Genomic DNA, 23,320 nt, shown 5'->3' on the forward strand with positions numbered 1-23,320 from the left:
GTCCTGCACCTGGGGAGGAACAACCCCATGCACCAGTACAGGCTCGGGGTGGACCTGCTGGAGAGCAGCTCTGCGGAGAGGGACCTGGGTGTCCTGGTGGACGACAGGTTAACCATGAGCCAGCAGTGTGCCCTGGCTGCCAAGAAGGACAATGGCATTCTGGGGTGCATCAAGAGGAGTGTGGCCAGCAGGTCGAGGTGAGGCCTCATCTGAAGTACTCTGTCTAGTTCTGGGCTCCCCAGTTCAAGAAAGATGAGGAGGTTCTGAAGAGAGTCCAGCCGAGGGCTACGAGGATGGTGAGGGGACTGGAACATCTCTCCTACGAGGAGAGGTTGAGGGAACTGGGCTTGTTCAGCCTGAAGAAGAGAAAGCTGAGAAGGGATCTAATATGTACTCACAAATATCTGAAGGGTGGGTGTCAGGAGGATGGGGCCAAGCTCTTTTCAGTGGTGCCCAGTGACAGGACAAGGGGCAATGGGCACAAACTGAGGCACAGGAAGTTCCATCTGAACATGAGGAAGAACTTCTTCCCTCTGAGGGTGACGGAGCCCTGGAACAGGCTGCCCAGGGAGGTTGTGGAGTCTCCTTCTCTGGAGATATTCAAGACCCACCTGGACAAGGTCCTGTGCAGCCTGCTGTAGGTGACCCTGCTTCGGCAGGAGGATTGGACTGGATGACCCACAGAGGTCCCTGCCAACCCCAACCATTCTGTGATTCTGTGATTCTGTGATTCCTCTTTTTTAATTACTGTAGGTGAGATAGAATTATATTTTTGAGTGTGCTTAATTTAGTTCTCTGATTACTCATATAAGGAGCTGTACTGTGTTTCTGTGAGGTTGTTTGTTTTTTTTTTTCCTCAGAAGGAAAATCAGCCTCTCTCTGGATGATTTACAAGTTTGTCTTTTATTTTCTTAACAGCTGTTACTGCTGTTGGAGTGCACATGTGTTCTAGAAGGAGTCCGTTACAGATCATCCTCAAATAAATGGAACATGAGGCTAAGCAGGATGCATCTTACAACAGCAGATGTATCAGACAGGTCACTCCTCTGCAAAGTCCTTATTTATTTGTATTTACTCGATACAGATAACGTTGTTGTACAAGTTGTCTCGATACTTGCTATTCATAATATGAAAAGCTTTTGGCAAATACGTCTACACTGTCACATCATCAAATAATTCTCCCCTCAGCCAAAACCGATGATGATATTCCCAACTTAAATGTCACATAGCTGTGGATCTCATCCAGAGAGACAGGCAGTGCAATGTGTAATTAATACTGTTGACATGAAAAATGCCATAGTTAAGCAACAAACTCAGCATTCCATTAAAGTTATTGTAGAACCTCACTCATTTTCTAGTAGTGTTGTGACAATTTCAGTACAGAAAATACAGTCAACATAACATCAGTGTGTCTTTTGGCACTGTGAAGATTAATTCTGAGAAAGAAAACCAAAACCTTTTATCTTGCAAGTCTTCTCGTTCTAGAGCTGAGGTTTACAGTATTTCCTGCATTCTAGTCATACCCGAATTTTATTATTTAATAAAGAGTATAGATACATTCCTCTGTTCTTGTTCATGGGTGCCAAAGGAAAGGGAGCAGCATGGATCATACACCATTCACCCATTAAAACAGACGTCTCTTTTTCCACTGCTTGCGTGGTGAGTCTTTAGCAAATTGCAGCCTGAACCAAACTTCATGAGCCCACTCATACAAGTTAAAGACAAAGGGATGCAGGAGAGAAGTTTAAATCTAGCCTAATCTAAGAGAAAGCATCCTACATAGTTTCGTTTGCTCTCTACTGGCAGAAAGCCTGAATGCTTACCAGCAGAGCCAACGTGTAACAAGCTACAAAAAAACGTGCTGTAAGAACAGTTAGTATAATGTAAACTCTGACTGTGACACCATATCTATGGGTATGAAAATACTTATGAAGTGGAGGTCATTGTTTATCTATCTATAATTTTCTAATCCAAATGGTTTCCAGATACTGGTGTGCTGTGGAGGAAGGGCGAGGAAGGAAAGAAGGCAATAATGTAATTTTGCTCTGTTTGTATTATCTGCTCTTATTTCTCCCATATGTACAGTGTGTACACTTTTCTCACTATAGAATATACAATTAATTTGAAAATTCTGCATGGAAAAATAATTTCTTATTTATGTTTAATTGCATTTCTTCGTTTCCCTATAACGACATACAATATAACAAGGCTGGAGACGAGTCCAAAATGTGCAGGAACTGTGGAGGGACCAGAAAGTTAGACGGAGAAAATCCTTTCCAGTAATAACTCCATGGCACATTTTGACCTCACTGTCTAGAGTGTTCAACCACTGAGAAAGCAGAACTATCACATACAGTGCAAGGAAATCATGTCAGACACATGCAGGAAAAAATGGAGAGGAACTTCCCAGCACTTTCATCCCCTTTACTACCCATCTCTGTGATGAAAGAATCAGGAGAAACAAGCAGGATGGAACGACCAAAAGCGAAAAAGAGGATTAAGAAGTTTCAAAGAGAGTGTGTGTGTCTTTTCAGTCTTTTTTCTTCAACATTTAACGTGTTGTCAGAAAACCATATAATTTTAGTTCTTCATATATTTATAGAATTACATGTTTTTCTTTAAAAAATCCTTCTGAAATTGAATCTTCTTTTTCAGTGGAAATTTCAATTCTAGTGCTCGCTATCCAATAGTCATGATTAATTAACAGAAAGAATTACCCGGAAAAATTGAGTGGTTCTTTTCTTCTGCTGGCAGCACCTTTTGAAACTTGAGCACATGCATGCTACAGGCAATCTAGTTTTTGCCTTTATGAAAAAAACCCCATATTTTTCTAGCACAGACAAGCTAGAAATGGAGCTGCTGATTTTACCCTGGCGATACACCTGTATCATACAGATGTGGGTCACATTTGCTGCGCTAAGCTTCTCTGCAGTTACATTTTATTTCCCTTTGAACTCCTTTCCTTATGTAGATGGTGTATATGTGATATCAAATTAAGATAACAAATTATTGTACCATCTCTGCTATTTTGTGCATCTAGGCCAAATAAGCCTGTTATCATGAGCCTAACAAAAAACTTGTCCCTGAAAAAACTGTGTTTCGCTAGAAAAGCCCTGCTGATCCCTGGCATTTTGTGGGGATGCGCTACTGCCTTTAGGTGGTATCAGAAAAAAGGAATTAAAAAAAATATATTATATATTTGTGGGGAAAAACACATAATTGTTTCCTTCCAAGAAAATCCTTAATTATTTTGAACTTCCTCTGGTTCATACTTCACTTTTCTGCCTATTGTCTGGCCAAAACACCCCTTGTCTTGCTGGATTGTATTTCAGAGATTTCTTTCCTTCGCTGTGTAGTGATACCACTTTGCTCCGTGGGTGGGAATGGAAAATCTGCTTCTTGAAGTGAGAGGAAGGATGCAGGCGTGCTGGGGATGGGGATGACATGCATTCCCCAGAACTTCTGGGCTCCATCTGGAGCTCAGTGAGCGTTATTGTGTTCTTCACTGTGGCCAACTGATACCAACAGCCTCCAGTAACTTGACACTTCTGGAGGTGCAATTGTCCCATCGTTGTAGGAGTGATCTGCTGGCCATTCTGTGGCTGGGGAACGCAAGGCGATCTCTGCGCAGCATTTCGTCTGTGGTTTAGCCAAAGGCTATAATGCGTAATCTATCCATATTGATCATACCCATCTAGATTTTGACTGAGAGCCTAGTTTGTGATGCGTCTAACTCCCATGATCTGACTGGAGTTGAACAATATTTCAGGGACTATTGAGAGAAGTGCATTCCTGGAAACCAAGTGAAAAGAAGAAATGTGGAAACGACCAGAAAAGACATCTCTGTTTTTATTTTAAAAAAATTCTAAGTTTCTAGTCTTTGTGACTGCAAGGAAAAGCTTGATAGTGTGACCTGGATACAGTCTAATGACTTGAACTTCAGACAGAGAATAAATGAATTTACATTTTCTATTCTAAAATAATCTTCAAAAAAAGATCTCAGGAGATTCAAAGGGAGTTGATTCCTTGTTTCCAAGATATCCACTGGCATTGCTGACATATTTTCTTCTCTCAATTTCCCAGAGTCTACAGGAGGATTTTCAGATTCTGCTCCAGATTTTCAAGAAAAATTTCCCCAGACAGTGGGGAAAGACAACTCGGTTTTAAAAGTGTGTCCTTGGTTTGAGGCATCTCACACCTTCAGGGAAAAAAGGAACAAAACAAAACAAAAACCAAAACCACAATCAAAACTGCCAGTCTGACATCTTTATTCTAATCGTTTCAGGAACCCCTCATAGATAAGGTTAGTGACAAAGGAGGGGAATAACCAACATCTGAAACTAGATTTACTGGTTTTAAAGCACTTTTATACACACAGTGCTACGGATAAAACATCAGAAGACAGGGATACCTTTGTAGCCTCCAGGAGCAGGATGGTACTGACTTTTCCTTAAGAATTAAATGCAAAGACCCAAAGGACTGGACTTCCTCTGCCTGTTGACCTGGCCTGATCCACAGACTTGCAGGTGGCTGGCCATGGTAGTGCTATAGGTGAGGACAACTAGCAGAATTGACCAAAAACAGTCTCCAAGATCGCCTGCTTTCACACACAAAATTAGCCATAGGTTTCACAGTCACCTGAGCAAAACCAGACTTCATCACCCAGTGATAGTTCCAGATCGAAGCAGAGCATGTGGTCCTGGTGTTGCTCATCAGAGAGCTGAGATTGTCCTTCAAAGACAGTAAGAGGGACTGTGATTTTTACCTCCTCAGCCCCTGTACTGATGGTCCTCAAGGACAAGACCCTCCGTCACAGAAGCAGTGGACATCCTGGCTTTCCAGAACATGGACACAAGCGAAGCAAGCAGGGGTGGCTGCTGTTTGCTGCTGCAGCAGCCCCCTTCCCCATTTATCCTGTAATTAGAGCTGGCTGACCACATCTGTGTTGCCCTCAGAGATCTTCAGGAGACTTTCGGAAACTTCAGAACAGCAGCATCCAGAAAAACTTGGTTAGGCTACCCAAAACTTTTCAGGTTTTCTTGTCCAGAAGAAAAGTGACCTTCTTGGAAAGATGTAAGTCCTGACCCTGGACAGGATACTGACTGAGTGTTGTGTAAGAGTAAGTGCTTTTATGAATATTTCCTTTCCAGTGCTGATGATAGTTCTTATCTGAAGGTTCAGATTGACAGTGTGTGGATCAAAGGAATCTGACCAATCATTCTGCCGCCCTGCTGCACAATCTGTGAAGCCTGTGCAAGCAGAACAGCAAAGCTGTTTAAGCTGCCAAGCAGGGAAAGAAAAAGTTAAAACAGAAAAACTAAATGTGCTGTTGGTGAAGGAAGACATTGTGCTTACGATGCCCTAGACAGGTTCGCTACAGATCACATCTGAAACTTAATGAAACCAGTGAAAATATTTTCATTGATTTTGGCGGGATTTGAGTCATGGCCAAATGGTTTAAGGCAAGTCAAACAGGAGACAGAATAATATATGAGCATATCACATACAACTGCCTTGCATAGTTGCAGCATATAAGATACATACAATATAGCATGTATACTCTGGGATTTTATCAGTATCAGGGAGGACACAGAATAACAGGTGACCTTATTTTGCTTGAAAAAAACATGAAGGGAAAAAAAGTTAAGTCATTTTAGCATATTTATAACATTCTGTAACAGAGATTAAGCATAAAAGCAAACACAACAAAACAAGTATTGTACCTCCAGAGTAGCATGTAAACTAAGTTGTTGCTACACTGTTAGTATCATTTGCCTTCAGTTTTCCTGCCATAATACAACAAATAAAGGTTTATCTAGTTCCATCTTGACTGATGTAATTCATACAAAGTGCTATAAAGCGCATGTTTGTACACACATAAACCTGTATAAAAAATGATTAGATCTTCACAAAATTCTACTGGTGGACTACAAGAGTACTGTACAAAATAAAGGAGGGTAAGGGGATATACAAGGGCTCAGAACTGAACCAACTAGTGCAATTACACTCTCACAAAAAAAAATCCTCATTTGTGAGTTACACCTTGCATCAGGTTTCAGAAGGGCCAACTTTCAGTGAAAGATGCCGAACCTGAAACTAGCTCCAGATTTAGCTTAATTCCTATGTGGGGAGTTAGATATCTCCAAAACACACAACCAGATTACTTCCTCAGTTCATAAAGCAAGAGAATGCCTTTCCTCTGAACTTGTTTTATCTGTGATTTAAAAAGGAGCTTTTGACTGAAACACAGAGGATCAAATATTTTAGTTAAGCATCTGGTTACATTCTTAACAATAAAGAGTATTGAAGCTAGCTCTCAACACAGACATGGTCTAATCACCTTCCCCCTCTTCTGTCTGTAAAAATCTAAAGAACAGTAAACATTTGGAAAAATAAAGAACAGTAGACAAACTGAGGAGAAGGAGAGGAAGCAACAGCAAAAAGAAACATGTTTCATATCATTAACAAAGTTGTCCTGAGAGATTTTTAAAGATCTAAAGATAAAACTTTTCTTTGTTAAATGACACTTTTATTTTTGACAGAATAAATTTAAAGAGAGAATTGGAATGAATCTCACTCATCTGAAAAAGCTATCTGACCACAAAGATCACAAAACAAGTTGCTTTGTGGTGTGCATGATCACTCATAACACCTGTAAAGTAAATACTTTTTTTTAATTCATGTGAAAATCTACAAGGAGAAATACCTTTTAGAATTTAAAAGATCATAGGAATTGCTAAGATTAGCCTGTTCACATGGACTTCAGTGAAAAGCTGTTTTGAATAGAAAGGAAAAATGTAGTTTCTGTATATTGTACATAATAGAGAAATGCTGTTATATCAAGAAACAAAAGCTGCAATTCATATAAAATTAACAGTTTATTTTTAAAAGTTTAATATTCCATCAAAAAAGCAGATGAAACTAAAATCTGCAACTAACAACTTCACCTTGAAGCAATTCTGTCATAACAACTACAGAGACCTCACTGTATGCCCTGGCATCTGTAGATCACCACGCAGCAAAACAACAAATTGAGTTGTCTGCCATGTAGGTGATACTTAAATTGCCTTCTTTTTATTTTAACAATGGTTTTGAGGATGGAGAGAAAAAAAATAAGTTAAAAATACTCTGTTCTATATGGCTTTAAGTGTTATTGCAAGTTAAACATTATTTGAAGAAAGTATCTTATCAGAAGCATGAAAAAGATTTCAAGATTTTTATATTTTTGACTTTGGTATATTTCCATGGGGAAACAAGAATCAATAGAGGAAATGTCAAAATGTAGGCAATTTTATGAGGTTTAAGAGTAACATCAGGTCCAATTTTATTAAGTTCATTGGTGTAAGTTTACTAAGACTTCTGATGGAAGGTTGTCTTTCCAAAGATCCTTTTTTTCAGAAAAAATAGTGGGTTTATAACATACTGTCTTGGACATAATATATTATAGCACCCTTGTAGATTGTAGCATTATTACCTACATACTGAAAGTTTTATTTCTTTTTGATAGCTTGACAGTGATGCTGCCTTTTTATATTATTGCTGATGTTTCACAGAATTTGATTCCTGGAGCTGCCAGAAAAACAAGTGACTAGAATCTCCACATCAGAGCACAAGATTTTCACACCAAGAAGCTAAGGTGGCTCAGGCATGACTTCAAGATTTATTCTTCAGTTAAAAAGCAGAAAATACACACAAAATAAACACAGAAACTTTGCAGCGAACATTTCACTTCCATGTCCCTTAGTCCAACCCCATCCTAATTTAGACTGCTGCATGTCTTCAATCGTGTCCATGAATGAGCACTTAACAGATTTGTGCAAGTTTCGTTTGTGATCCTTAAAAGCTTTTTGCTCTGTCTGTGTTTCAGCAGGTTTGTTTTACCCTGCCATCACGCCATTCTGTGTATTTCAAGTTCATACCTGGTTCATTGAGACGAATGGTAGAGGTCAGTCACATGATGGCAGTTGCACAGTAATTCTCTTATTTCCCTCACTGTTTGAGCCAGCCTGGCTCAGAAAGAAGCTCACCTCAGCTTCTCAGAAAAGCACAAGTAGCAGTTCATATGAATTTTCTAATATAACTGGACCCCCTCCCCACTTTCAATTTTAGTCCATCTTAAAAAGGCACTTACTCTGTAATTTCCACAAGAGAAGACAAAAAACGTCACCTTCCTTCATGCCGAATTTATTCCCATTTTTGTGCAATTTTCCATGTCAGTATGCTAAAATTTTATTGTTATTGATACCAGTTAATAGAAAGGATTATTTTTCATGCATTATAGGTCAATAAGCATGTTGTCAGTTCTAAGTAAGCAGACAAAAAGACATAAAAGTAGAAAAATACATCTTCATGTATCTCCAGTTCCTAAATCGAATTCCTCCTTGAGGCAAAACCATCCTCATCCGTGTGCCTAGTATGCCTCTGCTATACAGAGATCTAGAGAGTTCCTTGTATTCTTCAGTAGTGCATTTATTTGTGTTTCATATTTGACATGACCAAAGATTCTTTAACCACTTTTCCAGGGGCTTTCCTTGTGATAATACATGGCAAGATCACTGAAGACTTGTGAGTCAAAGGCTGCTTGCTCCTGTCCACCCTGCCCTCTGAAGTGATCTTGTTTTCCCCAGCAAACAGGATAAATGCAACAGTTTTTCCACCTGCCCTTTCTTCACTTTTCACAATTCCTTCTCCTCTTCCTTGCACGAGGAAGCCCTGATGCCCAGGTGATTCCTGAACTGGACCTATGACTCTTTGACAGAGGTCCTCAGCACCTGACGGAGTAGGCTGATGTGCAAAAGCTGAGACTCAATATGGAAAATCAGAGTTACATGTTCACCTTTGCTCTGGTGGGATCCTGAAAGAATGGTATCGTGTTCTTATGAATTGTATTGATGGCTTATAACTGAGAAAAAATGTTAATCTAAGAGGCAGGTCCCACAAGCCTGGCTACAGGGACTTTCTGATCTGCACCAGCTTGCCATTTCTTGTTCGTAAGAGTGGTTGTCTAGGGAGGGATCATGACCAGGCAGGTAAGGCAGGGCAAAATATTTAATTATTGCTCTGATCTTTACGCAGTGCAGTGGTTCCCATGGGAGACATAGAGGTCACTGAGACCATCTTTAGGCTGATCTAAGCTATATCAAAAGCTATTTAAGCCCTCAGACAGTTTGTAACTGAGGGTGTGCCAGGGTTGCCTCTTGTCTTATTCTAAATTTGCATTTGCTGCAGTTGTGGAGATCAGACCAAATTGTTCTGTTTGAAGAAAATCTGAAATAGGAAGTGCCATTCAAAAGCTTGGCCTGGTAAACTGACACTACTCAATGAAGTAGGAAAATGGGCTGAAGAAATAAATCCTGCTCCATGAGAGGGAGAGACAAACCATTAGCTTTTGGATGTCTTTTAATTATTAATTATTTTCTTCTTCAACTTTTTTTTGAGCAAACAGCCAGCCTGCCAGAGGAGTTCATCCCAGAGAGAGTCAAGATGATCAGACACTGAAGTGCTCTGTGCCAAAGTGAGAATCCTGTCCAGGAGAGGAGCGTGAGAAGTTGCCGTCCACAGCTCAGACAGTCCTCCTGAAGTGCCATGCGTCTTCTCCAGCAACTGCTGCCCAGCGTCTTCCAGAACAAGATAAGAACAGGATAAGGGCACAAACCCATCAGGTTTTAGTAGAGAAAAGGTCTTAGAAGAGGAGATAAGAGCATACAAATAAGGAAGAACATGACTGAGCATGATGGAAAAGGAAGGGGAGAGAAGGACTTGGTGAGTTCTCCAGTGGAGGCAAGAAGAGGGACATGAAGCTGCAGAAAAGACAGAAAAGACCATAAAATCAACATATAAACAGGGAAGAGAAGGACAGTTATTTCATATATGTAACAAATATAACATTTGAAAACATATGCAAAGGTGGGAAATCACTTGGTACCTGGTCTTCTTAATACCATAGAAAAGAGTGTAAGAGCGTGAGACTTCAGAGATGGAAGATAAAGTACTGTTTGTGGTCTCACAGGAGGCAAATAATAATGATGAAAAGAAAGATCAAAAGTTTACAGTATAAAAAAAAACATAGCAGAAGACAATAATCCCAGCAGAAGTAACACTGTCACAAGTAAAGAGCAGAATGCACTGCAGAAATGCGAGACACTGACGACTTTTAAGTCTTGGAAAGGGCACAGGCTGGGGGTGGAGTTCAACAGAGAAAAGGGATTTGGTGTGAAAGATCATAGACAAGGATCAGTTCAAGTAGAGATGAGACTGAAAGCACATTGCTGCAGTAAGATGTGAGAACCAATGAACTATTTTAAGACAAATGATAAAATAAGCAATAGGAAATGAGAGGCAGCAAAATAGAAGTGCCAGCTGATTTGATAATTAAAATTAACAGAGAAGAGATTGGAGACTTGAAATACAAATAAAAGGAGCATAAGCAGTTAAAATCAATCAGGACATACAATTAAAGTTGTGTAGTGACACCAGTCACAGTGGAATAACATTAAAACAATTAAAATTCAGTTTTTACAAAATTATATTGTCTAATTGCTTTTTAAATAACCATTTTTATCAAAGTCACTTCTTTACATTAACTGAAGTTCACAGTGTCTTCTTCTTGCTTGGCAGACTGACAGCTGAGACAGATAAATTGACAGAGCTACCTACAAGGCAGAGAGATTTGGGGTCAGGGTAGAGCAGGGCTGGATGAAGAACTGAGCAAGTTGGCCTGAAACCCTCAATTTTTTTAGAACTGCCAAACAGCTTATTATTGTGAAATCTGAAAATACAAGTTTTTATTTTGATATTTCAAATGTATTATTCTAGGATTTTAACCCTATGCTGAAGTCAGTTCTAGTATGAGTCACAGAATAATGAAGAAGTCTAGATTGGAAGGGACTTCTACAGATCATCTGGTTCAACCTTCTGGGCCTTGGATTAGGTTATCCAGGGCCTTGTCAAGCCAAGACATGAATATTTCCAGCGAGGTATACTCCACCACTTCCCTAGGCCAACTGTCCCAGTATTTAAGAGTGCCCTTAGTGAAGTTTTTCTTATATCCAGACAGCATTTCCCCTGAAGCAACTTGTGCCCCTTGCCTCTTGCCCTGTCACCATACATCATAGTGAAGTGAGGATAGTTTATACTCTAAAACAACCTTTCAGATAGGAGATTACTTTGATCCCCTGAGCCTTACCATTCCCAGGCCAAACAAACCCAATTTCCTCACCCTTTCTCCATACGCCAGGTTCCCCAGCACTCTGACCACCTTGTTGGCCCCAGATTGGACCTTCTCCAATTTTGCAATGCCTCTTTCAAAACTTTTTAAAATCCTTCCACAATGTGAAAATGTGAATGGATTTTCTCCTGTGAGTCGATGAAGAAAGGGCACCTTTATATGCTAATCTACTGATTCTTTTCGGTATCTCCAGTAGCCATCTACTTTGTCTTCCTTCCTATCATCAGCCCTGATAATCCATAGCTTCTCCACATCCTTTGTGAGTATTTTGTCCTCCACCATCACAATACACATATGTCTCCTGCCACAGTACTTCCCCTCAGTGTTTACTCGTATCATCCCTGACCCCCTCATTCTTTACTGAGCTTTGTTTTGCATGATGTTCAGGCTAGAGGCAACATGTGCCGACTCTGCCATAATGGATGACACTTTGGCTTCCTTATTTCCTAAAGGGTACAAAGTGCTTCTTTTCTTTGCAGAGGACTGTTTGCTTTAAGAGTTAAGTGGAATAAGATGTATTATGCTTGGGAGGAGATTCCTTTCCGAGAATGTCCTTTATTGGATGAGCATACAAAGGCTGGTGACCCATGAGAGTCAGAAAGTAAAAGGTTAAAGGTGAGAGTGAGAGAAAACAGGCATAGTGGAATTCTAGACAGAAAGCAATGTGTGCCTTCAGAGCAGTTAAGAGAAATTGTCAGCAAGGGACCAAAAGAATAATTCAAGAAACATGATGTCACAGGATATCTGTGTCTATAATATTAATGATACTTATGATTTATTGCCCTTATGGATGACCTAAAGAATATGCAGAAACCAGGGCAAAAATAAATATCAGAAAATAGCTGATGGGGGCTTATTCTAGGGTAACCTTCAGCAAGACTTTTTTATCTTTCATGATTTTCAGACCTGAGATTTAGAAGAAAAAAGCTGTTCTATGGATACTTGGGTGGACTTTGAACTGAAATAGGTTCTCTCCACAGCTTTTTGGCTTCTTTGTTCAACAGAGGCTGTCACAGCTGAAAACTAAGCACAAAATGTAATGCAAATACATTCACAGTGCTACTTCCCAAGACAATTAAATGTATTTGTTCACTAGCTTTGACACAATTTTAATCCAGATATTTAATCCAGGTTCATCACAAGGTTGACAGCCCACAGAGGAAACAAGTAGTGATCTGGAACTGGATAATAAAAGAATAACTCAAAAAAGTGCAACTGTGTAGATCTGGAATAAGGAAATTTAAATTAAGATAGGAAGAGCTGAAGGACTATACAGAGACCCTTCTTCCTTGTAAATATGAGCCCTTACAGGGAGCATTACACTGCTTTAGTAGGCACATCAGGTCTGAGATCCTCAATGCACAAAGAGTATGGTACAGCTACATAATACTGTGACCTTAAAAAAGATGACTAAAAGCTGCTGAAATTGGAGGACACGCAAGCCCAGATGCTGTCACCAAACTCAAGAAGAGGCAATGAATTGGAAAGCCACTCCGAAGCAAAAGAAGGACGGAGATATGGACCTCTGATGGCCTGGAACTCAGCCGAAGAGAATTTTCAAGGGGTGTGGAAAAAGGCAATGCAGGAGTCCAGGTGGCTGCACAGAGAAAAAGAATGAGTTTTTTTCTGGTTTCCAGGAAGAAAAAAACATGGAGGAAAGACAGGAATCATGTGAGAGAATAGACTCTGGGGGAGAAGAATAGGTAGCAGAAAAATTTAATAACGTTGAAGAGGTGGAAGGAGGAAAGGAATATATATCCTGTAATGGAGAGTGGAAAACAAAAACATCACTTTTCACAGAATCACAGAATCACAGAATAGTAGGGGTTGGAAGGCACCTCTGTGGGTCTCCCAGTCCAACCCTCCTGCCGAAGCAGGGTCACCTACAGCAGGCTGCACAGGACCTTGTCCAGGCGGGTCTTGAATATCTCCAGAGAAGGAGACTCCACAACCTCCCTGGGCAGCCTGTTCCAGGGCTCCGTCACCCTCAGAGGGTGACTTTTTGTCTCTTAAAATCACAAAGTAGATTCTGACTCCTGTTCCTACAGAATGGTTACTTACAACAGCAGCTATTCCACCAGAGTCTTAAGCTACCACTCAGTGTGAGTAAATATGACAAAATTAGACCTTTTCTTTCCACTAAAAGCAAGGATGTGTATGTCAATATTTTCCTAGATTTAACGTGCATACTTGCAGCTGCTGTACTGATCAAGTATGCGCTGTTTGGGTGTGAATAGGGCTGTGCTGGGGAAACCATGGGAAGATTTGGTGCATTTCAAAATGTCTCAGGACTGATGGTGAAAGCGCAACGAACATTCTTCAAAGTGAAGGTAAATAGCTGAAGTCTGTGGCTTGGAAGCTCACAGTGTAGCAGAAGATAGAGGGTAAGGTACGCTGGAGATACCAACCTGAGATTCAGAGCTAGAGTTCTGCAAGGATCAGGGATATATGGCCAAACCTTTGGGTCAGATCTGTGTAATATTTTCAGCAAATTATGTAATATGACCTATCCCCACAAATCACTAGAGACTGCTGGTGAAAGACACCTAGCACTGCAGTTACATAAAGCCTGGCTCTGTGAAACCGGTACATACACAGCACCGAAAGGTGGAACAAATGTGTTTTCCCCAGCCTCCTAGCTGTAAAACCCTAGCTATGCTGGGATTCTGCTGTCCTCCAACAGGTGCATTAGGATGCATGGACATGTTGACACAGTGAATGTGCTCAAGCTGACACATCCTGGAGAGGATATGTCATCTGAGGTTTTAGCCCCTCATGCCATTTATTTGCATTCTGCTGTCTGAGGGTAGCTATCAGCAGCGTGCATGCATTCTGCATACTTGCTGAAATAAACAACACGCATAAGGCTTCTCAGATGTATAGTCAATGGTGAGTTCACTGGCTACACAAGATTTTACATATGTTGCAGCCATTTCAGAGTTCCAAACACAAAACATGGCTCACAGGGACATTGGGTAGATTTGTGACTCCATCCGAGGAATCTTGGGTCCCTAAACCAGTGAACAGACCACACCCATCCAGATGCAGGTTTACGTTTCCACTTCTCCAGGAATATTTTCAATGATAATCCCTCTTAAATAACTGCAATGCAAGCGTTACTCAATACAAGTCATTGGTATGTATGATAATTTGCATTATTTTTAATTCTTTCAATTAAATGTCAAAAAAGAAATTTCTTGCAGAAAATTGTGCAAGATTTTCTTTAATGCAGTGTACCTTTCAGCTAAGAGGAAGGTATCTCACACACTGATACACCAAAAGAATCCCAACTTTGTAATGCAACCTTGACTTCACCGAACCTTATTAACACTTGACAAAAATCACATGAGTCTAATTAAGTCTTCGGTCACGTTTATTAAATCATACGTAATTCTGCTAAGTTACACCAGAGTAAAAATCTCTGAAACATACAAAAGGAGCAAACCTGCTTGCAAAGTGCTGCAGCACAAAGAAATTAGGTAGAGATTTGATGTCTTGAGAGAATTTGATATGCAATGTTGTTTCTTAAGTTGTCTTAAGAAATTTTCAATGGCAATCATAAACCCAATCTGCCATGCTGTTTGTCTCACTAGAAGCTTTCATCCCTGAAACAAACTGAATGAAAATTTTCCATAAATGAGAAACAATTGAAAATGTTCACAGATATTTTGTATTCTTTCACAAGAAGAGGTTGAGAGCTAAATTAAGATGAAAATTTTAACTTCTTCTAGAAAACAAACTCACGGAATTTATGGACAACTTGACCATAGTGTTCTCCTAAAGTGTATGAAGAAGAAAATTGATGATGAATGTATTTACTCCCTCAGCTGGCATACTCTATGGAGTGATTTCAGCAAAAAATATATATTCCTAAATACTACGCTACTTTCAAAATCCATTCTTGTCCACATTATATCTAAAATGCAAATGGCAAGGAAATACTTTCCTGGACCGGACAGACCAAATCTGATGTGCAGCCGTTCATGCGTGGACACGGTGCAAAGTCTGCCAGTCAAACATCAACAGCGTAAGTGATGCATACTTGGAGCTATAGAATTGTCACTGATTTCCTCCACAGGGGGAGCAAACCAGGCTGATATTCTTTGTAAATCTTAGATTTCTAATAGTGCTTCAAAATTTTTCTTTCCCTTTAAAAGTGTTTTCCCAAATAAAATATCAAAACTGTATCCTGCTGATCTGCCCTGTGCTCATTCTGGTGTAAATCAGGTGTAATTCCCTCAAAGTGTGGTTATACCACACTGAAAGTGATGAAAGGAAAACTGAATCAGTGCTAAAAGTAGTTTTTCTCTATCAGTGTGGAAAGGACATTTGCAGAAAACCCACAAATTGACATCAGTGAATAAACATTAAAATAATAATAAAAAAATTTCAAAATATTACTAAATATTTCTGGCAAAACATTTATATTCAAAGTTATCTTAACTTTGAAATAATTCTGCAAGGAAAAATGAATCCGTTCCAGTTTCAGCTGTAAGTTTCTCATGGGAATCCGAACTGATACAATAAATAGAAGCAGCTCATTGTTGTTGCTCTCCAGTCTTTGACTTACATTACTAGAGTTGTTTCTCTGAGCTCATCCCTCAGTGCTTGTGGTTAACAACCTTGCAATGAGAGAAAATGAAGGCTTCTGTTTCAGTTTTGTGTTTCTCACTAATGTGCATTAGCTCAACTAGCTGAGAAATGTCTCAAAAACTATTTTGGAGGGAAAACCAAAACAAGTTGTTATAGAAATTATTTCCTCCCTCCCCCAGCAAAAAAAAGAAAAGTCTCAGGCTCAATAAAAGACTGAAAAAAAATGCACATGAATCAATTATGAAAAAAAGAAAGTTTCTTTGAATGAGGAAAAGCTGACTGGAATTAAGATAGGCTTTGTTCATATCTGCAAGGTACAAGGAGAAGACTTTTCAGTGGAACAGAAAAGGGGGATTTGGGAGTGTTTGGCTGCTTAGCGCTATAGTGCTTCAGAGCCCATGTGAAAATTTGCTGCTAGCTATTAATCATCATTGTGACCCTGCAAAGAAGCTGTTACAATGATGACTATATGTCATTATATTCCCACTGTAAGTAACGAATCAGAGAGCTGGGAAAGTTGGATAAGAGCGGCTGGCAAACTTTTAAGCGGTGGAATCTATTTAAATAAATTTACATCACATTTGCTACTTTTGCTGGTATGGGAATCATACTTTAAAATGAAACAATATGCTGTGTTCATGGGCCCTGGTCTTTTATTCTGCTGTCTCTGAGCCTACTTTCCAGGTCAGCCTTTGCCAGCACTGACAGCACGCTTTTCTCATAGCCTCTCCTTCTCATAGCCTTTGGTTGCTTTCAAGTTCAATTTAGCACAATGAAGTTGTTATGCATGACAGTTTGGAGCGCAGAATAGGTGGTGTCTGAGCCCGCTGTGTCGCTACAAAGTGGGCTTATTCTCCGCAAGCAGGCTCAGTTACTGAAGCCTTGCTGGTGGGACACTGCAGTGGACTTCCAGACGTTCCCATCCTGACGAAAACAATTAGCTTCAAACTGCAAGAAGCCGAGGGGTCACCCTTTCTTTCAGTGAGATCGCGCCATTTAATATGCTGCAGTGGATTTCAAATTCATGTTGATTTATCCCGTTGTACTCTTCTTTTATGGTCTTTATTTACAGATATGTAAAGGAACAGGGAAAGTTTGAGTCTCACACGGTTCAAGAGTTTTATTAGAAATCTAAGCCATTGTTTTATGTTTACTTTATAAAGGAATAGAGTTGAAACATGTCAGGCTTAATTCCATTAGGCTGAACTGCCTAAAAGAGAGCCCTGAGGTTGCTTGAACAGAACCTGAAAGTGTCTCTTCTGCTAACCATCAGCAACAAGCCAAACAATAAATAACTCCAAAACGTTCAAGAAGGCAACACAGTCATACGCTAAAAGAACACTGAAAAGAGCTAGAAATCATTTACAAATGGCAAATTGTGCAATATTAACATAAGTTCATTCTGAGCCTGAGTTTTGGTACTGCAAGCCACTCGTCTATGCCAGACACAGCTCAGCATGTCTGGTTGTGTTCGTTGCTATTAATATCGTGGGCCACCAAATTCAATAGCATGACACGGTTAGTACTCCTACAGGATAAATATGACTTCATTTTTACATGAACTTAGCTATTAACACAATGATAGCACTCTCTTTTTTCTTATCAGGCTCGATGAGCATTCCTATGACAAAGCAAGCCAGTGGCACACTACTTGACTGTACGCTGTTAGCAGATGCACTCAGCTTCTTATATTCTCCATTAGAAAAGAATCGGTTGTCTTGATTATAGATCTTGCTAATTACTGGGTAAACCCATCAAATAATTCTCATTCTAGAATAAAAATTAGCTCAGAGTATTTCAGCAGTCCTTCCATGAAAGATTTCACTGTTAGAATAGTAAGCTGCTCCCAACTCCTTTGCCTCTTCCCTCCCTATTGACCTCCCTCCTTTTTCTGTTTTTTTAATCCGTGAGAACAAAACATTATCTAAATTCCTTCTTTGTAAACTGCTTAGTTTGTGTCTGTACTGTTGAAAGGTAAAATGATATTACACCAACAAGCCTTTTATGTCTTAAAAATTATTTCTGTTTATCTAAAGAACCAGATAATGTAATTAAAATGTCTAGTTTTGAACAACACAAAATGCATCTACTACAACTGTAAAAATGTCGCAATCTGGTCCAACTGCAGTTTGAATTTTAGAAGGTTGATTTTTTGCTACTGCTAATTAATCTTCCTCCAACAATATACAAGTGTGACTTGAAGTAATTAGCAGGGTATAACAAAAGTTACAATAATCTACCTTGAAGGCCAGATGTAGACTTATTGGTCAAAAAAAGGAGAGGGAATTAGAATACTTGGTTTCTGACAGAATTTACACCAGTGTGTGAGACCACCAGAGCTATTCTTCACTGTTAAATACAGAAATTTTCTCTGTCATTCATTCACAAAAGGCCAAACATTAGTTTTGCAATATTGCTGCAGCTAAACACTTCCTTTATTAATGAATGGCTTCATGTGAAGAATGTGTGATACATTATGGTGTTTAGTCCTTATTTAAGAAATAAAAGAGTGCAAATGAGCTGTGTCAGTGAGGATCCAGGTTAAACCATACAAGAAAATGATATACAAACCAGCCTTTAAAAGCACAAGAAGAGCCTTTGCTTGATATATTTTATCCAAAAAATATGGCTTTGTCATATTTCTTCAGATGTCAGTGAGGTAGGTCTGACTGATTTTGCCAGTATTGTCAGTAGCAGAGTTAGGTATACAAAATGGAAAAAACCCATTGAAATACAAGGTCGTTAGGGACAAAACGGAATACAAAAGGAAAAGATAATAGGAAGAACCAGAAGAACAACACAGCCTTGAAACCAGCTTAATCCCGACACAAAATCACTATAAATCATGAATGCCCTAAGCAACAATGTACTTGATCATGTCAATCAAAAAATGGAGCCTAATTGTAGGCCCATAAAAAAGAAGTTTAAATTCTCTAAGTCAATTTTCTAATGATTTTGTTGCTGTCATAATGGCCTCAGTGCAAGAGGCAAAGTTTACAGGAAGAGTATGCCTCTTATGTGTCTGCAGTGTTAGGAAGTGTTCACAAACCTGCAGCTTCCCTGTTTTTTTTCAACGTGACACTTGGGTTAATAAAAGATTTTACTTCTACGGAACTGTTTAGGGATTTTGAAAAATTTTACTCCAAAGTAACCCAATTTTCCCAAAATTTGTTGTTGCAATTCCTGTTGATGTCAACCTGATGTCAACAGGAATTGCTGGTTTTGCAGCACATCCAAAACAGGCAAAATCAGGCTCAGAAGCCTGCTGTTACACTTTCATCTTTCACTGGCATGGCCTTGTAATTCATCCAGAAATGCAGATGCTGATGCTAGAAGAACACCCACACAGACACTAGTTAAGTAATGCTATGATGTTGGTAGTATATGCACATACATGTGTACAAAATGGTGGAAAAATTGTTATGCAGGTGGCCTCACTGTACTACACTGATGTTGTTTGCTGTTGTTATTGGTTTTCTATTATTTCACAGTAATTTAGCACTGCTTTCTCATTTCTTAATTTTCCCAACAAACACAACATGAAGAGTAGTCAGAGCAGATTTATCTGGGTCCAAGCCCATCGCTTTCTGCAGAGCATCTTAGACTAGAGTCACAGTGCTGTCTAAATCATCTCCCGCAAGGAGAGCCAAATGCAGAACGTAGCTGGTGTTTCCACCTCCTCAGGACTCAAGACTTGTGCTGCTTGTGATGAAATTGAGTTTTTTTCTCTGTTGCCTGTTTCAAAGTGGATTTGGGGGTGGATGAAGCATGAAATATCATTTTGGCAATGTATTAGTATCCTCACAAGAATATGCTATTTATACCGGGACTTTTAAGGATCCAGGTTGCACTGCAACCCGTAAAACTGGAAACTACCCAGAAACAACCATCGTTCAGGTTAAATCCAAAAGTCTGGCAAAGCTGAGTTGCAGAAGTTGGCTAACTCATTCTGGACTGATGGGAACTCAGTCAATGCCTGAATATAAACACTGGCTTTCTGGGAACCTGCAGAACATTCTTGGCTTCATCTATATGCCAAGATGCGTTGGTTTAAACAAAACTGGAAAAAGTGGAGTAGAGGCTGTTAAATCTTTTCAGTTGCACCGGTGTAGTGTGATGTGAAGTCAAGGCTTATGCACTTGTAAGCAGGTGGTAATGAACTTGGGAACCTTTGGATGTATGATCGTGATAGAATACAGGAACTGTTTCACTGCCTTGGGTGTACAAAGGAAGGATTACACAGTCTAAGTGGGATTAAAAAGCCTTAATTTTGTTTATAAGGACTGCAAAGGAACAACCTACTACCAGATAACGTATCTCTAAGGAACATCTGTTTTAACTTTCAGCTGCACAGGTTTTTGACAAGTTAAAGATGGTTCTCTATCTGCGCCATAACACTTAGAGGAGTTTGGGCTCTGGCTACCAAGTCTGCCCTGTGATGGTTGTGAGGCAGGCAAAAAGCCTGACAGCCACAGCCATGAGTTTCCGACCACCCCTCAGGAAAGCCTCTCCTGACCTCCTGCTATGGCAGGTTAACAAGTGTCCCATCTTGTGGTTTTTAAAGCTGCTAATTGACCCAGTGATGATGGAGAGGTTGGGATTGCAGCTTTCTACTGGAGATCCTGATTAAATAAAAAAGCTCTGAGTGAAACCTGGTTGGTAAAGTTTAAAGCCAGCTGGAGGTAGGTGGGATTCTGTCCTGGGTTCAGCTGGAATAGAGTTAATTTTCACAAGCAGCTGGTTGGGCTGACCCAAACAGGCAATCAAATGGGATATTCTATACCATGTGATGTCATGCTCAGTATTTAAGTGGGCAGCTGGCTGAAGAAGGGGCTTTTGCTACGCAGGAGCAAGGTAAGCATCAGATGGTGAGAACACTGCGTGTTGTATATGCTTTTTATCAGTATTATTGACTGCTGTTTTCTTCTCCCTTTGCAATTCTGTTAAACTGTTCTCATCCCAGCTCATGAGTTTTTGCCTCTTTTTCCTTTTTCTTCTCCTCCCCACCCCACCGGGGAGCGGGAAGGAGTGAGAGAGTAATTGCATGGTTCTTTGTTGCAAATTGAAGCAAAATCACAACAGTTCTTAGCACCCAACATGGGGCACAAACCCACGACCTTGGCATTATCAGCACCACTCAGCTTCTTGTGAAAATTAACTCTATCCCAGATGAACCCAGGACAGATGCTCAGTGGAGGGTAGATCAGTGGTACCTCACCTGGAGACAACCATCACTGTCCAGGGCCCCTCACACCATCACCTGAACATCAGTAGATACCTACATGACAATATATGTTTTCATGGGCCAAATACAGTGCTTCACCATTGCCAATGATGCACGGTCTTCTGCTTGCACAGCCTAATATGTGCTCTTATCAGGCTGGTTCAGATAGCCAGTGCGTAACTGGAGATGGTTTTCAGCTGGTGCTTATTCATTGGTTTCTGTCAAATTAGTTTGGCAGTCTTGTGCTGGTTCCAAATGGACAGGTGTCCATATCAGAGAATGATGGCAAAAATTGACTCTAAATGGCACCCTTGTCGGCTGTCGTGGCAGCTCCGCGGCCTCTCGAGGTGGTCCCTCCCCATCAGACAAGGCATACTGATGGGAAGTTTGCTCTGCTGTGACAAACGAACTCCAGCAGCACACAGGAAAGCAGACGGGAAAAAAACATGCGGAAATAGCTCTGTACAGTAAAACCTGTATTTCTGAGTAGAGCATTTAGCAACCAATGGTTTTTGATATGCAACGAATGCAACAGCGAAGTTTACTGTGGTGGTGAGGTCTGGCTGTATACATTTCAAGACCTTGATCAAAACAAATACCAAAATAAATGTCTCTGGAGTAAGATCAAAGAAAACAAATTTTCCACTGGCCTCATTGTGAAAACAGCAGTAAAAGGAGTTTTAAAGTTTCCTCTAGCAAGTAGTGCCAGGCCTCAATTATTTGATGATTTTTCCTCTGAACGTGGGTTTCCCAAAATCAAAGTTTTCAGATAAAGAACTGTGCTTACAGGTAAAGCACATTTTTTGAATAAACAATTGTCAGCAGTCTTTGTAGGGCTTGTGCGGGAAAGCAGTTAAAAAAGATGCACTTTTAATGCTTTCTGTACCAGCGTACTTTACTACCACATCTCAGATAAGCACCACAACCTAAGTTGTCCTCCAAAGTTTTTCAAGCTTCAACAGATTCATTAGTGGGTTTTTCTTTAGGACCAACGAAGCTCAAAGAGCCCCTAACAATGGAGCTAATCACTGTCTCTGCCCTGACCCAAGCTTATGTTTTCCCATTTTTCACCGCAGACTCTATTTCTGAGCAGCTGGGTTTCAGAACAAATAAATATCTGCCTTTTCTCCCTTGCTTGCATCTCATGTGTATAATTTTTCTTTGCAGTTGCCTGTATTTAAACCAGTGTGGTAAATGGCAGGGTTCTTCAGGTTATCTTTCACTGGACGCAAATGGCCTGGCATTAAAATGCAGATAACATTACCTCAATTAGAGAACACCATGCAAAACTTTGAAAAGACAGAGCTGAATGTTTGGACTAAACAAGCAAGCCCGTGTTGTTAGGAGCAGCACTGGGTGAGCCGCAATTTCAATGGCTGCGCTGATGAATAAACGTGAGACTGGATCAACAGCCGCGAACAAGCCCCCGGTTTGTGTGCGCGGGGAGCCCAATGGTATCAACTGACTGGCTCTTTGTGGCGGCTGTAAAGTACCCTGGAATGCGTCAGTGGAGGGAAGGCACGTGGACAATGAAGCTGTGACAGCCGAATGTCAGCGGCGACCTTGAACCTCAACCGGTCCCACTGTCCTGGTGACTCCAGCTGCAGCGCGGACGTGCGTGGATGGACGGACAGACGGACCTTCGGCACTGCCTGTCACTTCTCCTGCTCCAGCTCCCTGTGCTGAAATGACAATTTCACTACGTGTTGAGACCCTGCTAATAAGCGCCGGGGAGCTTTCACTTATTAACGATGCTGCTAACAATATATTCAGCATCCTAATCAGGGCCTTGCTGGCATTTGCACAACAGAAAACAGAAAGCAAAGCCAAAGCCACTCGCCGCTGATCAAACGTTGCCAATCAGCATCTGCGGCCGGAGAAGGCACGAGATGCTCCCCTGCGAAGCAAGGGTTTTTCTTCTTGATGTGGGCGTTGTGTTTTGGAGACCACTTCTTCTATTGAAGTGAACAGCACGTGATTGGTTAAAACACTATGAAGAAGGAACAATTAGTATCTGTCATGCAGTATTTTCTAACGGAAAACAACAGAATTTTCCCAAAGGTCAGCCTTGCAGATTACACGTTCATAGTATGTCTTTATTAAGACACACATAGTATGCAGCAAAGACCTGCAAATCTCTTTGTGGCAAAGCACGTTAGTATAGACCAGCAACGGCACCCCTTTTCCACGGATAAACAAGTTGGCATCCTCTATGGACGATATGCTTTGCCCATCCTGCATTCCCCTCCTTTCCAGGAGGGATGTCAGGACAAATA

The 23,320-nt window shown here is 40.4% G+C and overlaps 1 long non-coding RNA gene across 5 annotated transcripts in view; it reads right to left on the minus strand.

The window, feature by feature from the left end:
- Window positions 1–23,320, minus strand: part of LOC142365747 (uncharacterized) — a 109,841-nt gene that overhangs the window by 12,610 nt on the left and 73,911 nt on the right. For 2 of the 5 annotated variants that reach the window (XR_012766609.1, XR_012766614.1), the window contains one exon: window positions 14,517–22,726. The exons of 1 other annotated variant lie outside the window; for it this stretch is intronic. This is a non-coding gene — a long non-coding RNA (uncharacterized LOC142365747). Of the gene's footprint in view, window positions 1–1,034; window positions 9,801–14,516; window positions 22,727–23,320 lie in introns of those variants that run through there. 2 more of the 5 variants (XR_012766612.1, XR_012766610.1) reach the window with 2 other exon arrangements.

This window comes from Opisthocomus hoazin, chromosome Z (genome assembly GCF_030867145.1).
Source record: "Opisthocomus hoazin isolate bOpiHoa1 chromosome Z, bOpiHoa1.hap1, whole genome shotgun sequence".
NCBI classification, from domain to species: Eukaryota; Metazoa; Chordata; class Aves; order Opisthocomiformes; family Opisthocomidae; genus Opisthocomus; species Opisthocomus hoazin.